At 48.6% G+C, this 3,216-nt stretch overlaps 1 long non-coding RNA gene across 1 annotated transcript; it reads right to left on the reverse strand.

Annotated features, from left to right (window-relative positions):
* Positions 1-360: 360 nt before the first annotated feature.
* LOC125123680 (uncharacterized) lies at positions 361-1,682 on the reverse strand. The gene is made up of 2 exons (XR_007134116.1): positions 978-1,682; positions 361-808 (listed from the first exon to the last, which is right to left on the reverse strand). It is a non-coding gene; the product is annotated as an uncharacterized LOC125123680 (long non-coding RNA).
* Between the last annotated feature and the right edge of the window lie 1,534 nt (positions 1,683-3,216).

Genomic DNA, 3,216 nt, shown 5'->3' on the forward strand with positions numbered 1-3,216 from the left:
GGCCATTGGGTTAGAGCTTGATGCTAAACAGGCCCTGTCTCAGCTCAAGCCTTTCCCGGGGCGATCCCGCAGAAGGAAATAGTCTTCTGAATATATCCTAAGACAGAATAAAATGAATGGAACAGAATGGAACGGAACGGAACGGAACGGAACGGAACAGAACAGAACAGAACAGAACAGAACAGAACAGAATAGAATAGAATAGAATAGAATAGAATAGAATAGAATTAGAGTATATTCTAATTTGGGACTTTATTCTGAAAAGTATAAAACATGCATAAGTTTTTGCTTCTGGAAATGGTTAATTCTCATCTTTGTTGTCCTGAAGTTGTATCTTATAAGCAGCATCATTTCCCTTGATGATGTGGAAAATTCAACAAACTATTTATTGTATGCCAATAAGGACCAAGCCCTCTAATATCAGAGCCCTCGTTTGCCCACTGAAGTGCAGAAAAACAAACATGGAGAAATTTTTGGAGTATTTTTTCACACATGTTTTCCAAGCATTGCCATGAGTCACATTAGGTCTGGCCCAGGAATGAGTGAAAGCCACCAGAAAAAATCAAGAAATTGGGGAATTCGATATGGGCAGAGTGTCAGGCGTGGACCAGGACCACTGATGTCCAGGCCGAGAGATGCAGCAAAGGAGTCTTGCCTCCCTGAGGCGGGTAGGTTGACAGTCATAACTTCTCCTGGGCCACAATAGACAGGCAATGTCAGCAAGTCCCGCTGGTTCCAAAACTTCAGAGCTCTTCAGCTTTAACAGAAACTATGTAGCTTTCTTTCTGCTGTTCTGTTGTTTTTCCCCCTTTGGAAAATATCGAGGGTCCATTTAGAATTAAGCTTACACCTCTGGTGAAGTGTACAAGGTTTGCTAAACGGCCCATATCACTATGTTGTGGACATGCACACAAACCCATGCACACACAGCAATGGGTACAGCCAGCCCACTGTCCCCAGACCAGACCGCCACTGACCTTTGAGTCCTGCGCCTGAAGGGATCAGCTCGTCGGTCTAAGAGTCACCTCTGTCTTCTTGCCAACAATTGGCTTAGGAAAGGCCACCCAGGCCAGTTCTACCACTGGAATCCCAGGAGGTCTGCTGGGAGATGCGCTCTCTCCCAGGAAAGCCATGGAAAGAGAGGGTCTTCCTTTTCCTTGAAATGTGACCGTGTCCAGATGAGAGCGTCTCTTCGCCAGCCTGGTGGTGGAGCCCACACTGAAGACAGTGGAGAAGAGATGCAAAGAACCTGGGTGCTTGGTGGCATCATTCAACCACCTAACTGACCAACCCCGCAGCCCAGGCTCCGGGTTCCCTGGGGGGCGGGGATGAAACCTGTCTTTACCGGCAAAGCCCACGTGAGATGGGATTTCAGTTCCTAGCTGCCGAGGGCATCTGATGCACACGTCAATATCCACACAAATCTTCTCGAAATTTCCCTGCCCTCATTTCAGCAACGCAGCTGAACACGCTCTTTTCCTGAAACGGCTTCTTTTCATGCTTTCCAAGACACTGTTCCCTCCTGGTGGTCTTCTAATTTCCCTAGATGATCCGTCTCAGACTCTTCAGCTGGGCCTGGCCCCTCTGGTCAGCTTCTCGCCGTCAGTGTGCTGAGACCTCTATTCTGTCCTCCTCGGCCCTCTTTAGCTACACTCGCAGACTGGGTTATCTCATGGCTTAAAATACCATGTGTTCCCCACACTGTCAGATCTATGATCCCAGTCCTACACACTTCAGCTGCCTTCCTGACATTGCCATGTGACAATTCAACAGGCATCCCAAATTAAAATGCACATGAGGGAATTCCTTTTGCTTTTTTTTTTTTTTTTTTTTTGCTTTTTTAGGGCCACACCCACTGGCATATGGAGGTTCCCAGGCTAGGGTCTAATCGGAGCTACAGCTGCCAGCCTACACCACAGCCACAGCAACGCAGGATCTGAGCCACGTCTGCCACCTACACCACAGCTTGAAGCAACACTAGATCCTTAACACACTGAGAGGGGCCAGGGATCGAACCCACCTCCTCATGGATCCTAGTCGGGTTTGTTAACTGCTGAGCCATGAAGACAACTCTGCACATGAGGGAATTCTTAATGTGACCACCCATTTCTAAAAAGAACAAAGTGGTGCACAGAAAAACACCATTTCTCCCTCATTTTTCTTCATCTCAATAAAGGGCAACTCATCAACCACTCAGCTCCTTTTCCTTACCCGTATGTCTGAGGTATAAGCAAGTCTCCTTAACTCTGTTCCTAAAATAAGTCCAGATCCATCCTCTCTTCTCCACCCTCTCCGTCATCTCCAACCAGGGCTGCAGTTCCTAAAACGCCCCACCGCAGCTTGCTCGGGACACACTAGCCACCTTGCTGTTGCTCCAACGTGCCAGACTCAACATGCCAGACGCAGAAAGCCTCTGACCCAGCTCTCTTCCCGCCTGGGATCCTCTGCCTCAGGTATCCCCTCGGCAGGCTCCCTCTTGCCTTTGGGATTTTATCTTAGAAGTCAACTCCTGAGAAAGGCCCTTTTCAATTACCCCATGCTCATTAGAGCCTCTCCCTGCTGACGCATCCTCATTTATTGCGAGGTCTGCCCATCCCCCAGCCACATAAGGTCCCTACAGGTGGGAAATGTGTATTATTCACCCCAGTATCCCAGGCTCCCCTTTAATTCCTGGCATGTTAGGTGCTCAACAAACCTTTGCTGAGTAAGTGATTGAATATTTAATGTCTACTAGTCCAGGCTCTGGGTTGCAAGCAACAGAAAAAATGTACCCTGGTTAACATAACACAGGAAAGTATTTAATTGGGAGGATGCTGAGTAGCTTATAGTAATGACGGGAACACTGGGAAACTAGGGTCGGTTCCAAAAAATGGACAGGAACCACAGAACTGAGCAGCCAGAGCCACAGTCAAAATTCACATGCCAGTCAGGTCACAGGCACCAGGCCTCTCTCTGGAGTCCCTGGACACTGGGTGGTCTTTTACAGAAAGAGTTTGCTGTCCCCATCTGCTGGGCATACAATAGGTTCATGGTAACAACTCAGAACACCTGCTCAGGCAATGAATCTCTTCGCTTCTCCCCAGGAGCGGAACCAGGAATGCAGGTTCTGTGGCAGCCCACTCTGGACCACCCTCCCTCGTAACCTTGGTTTTATGTCTCCGCCTCAGCTCCTAGGGGTTTGCTTCTAAATGGGCAGGTGGCCAGTGCCATTTGCGC

Source organism: Phacochoerus africanus, chromosome 3, assembly GCF_016906955.1.
Source record: "Phacochoerus africanus isolate WHEZ1 chromosome 3, ROS_Pafr_v1, whole genome shotgun sequence".
Lineage (NCBI taxonomy): Eukaryota > Metazoa > Chordata > Mammalia > Artiodactyla > Suidae > Phacochoerus > Phacochoerus africanus.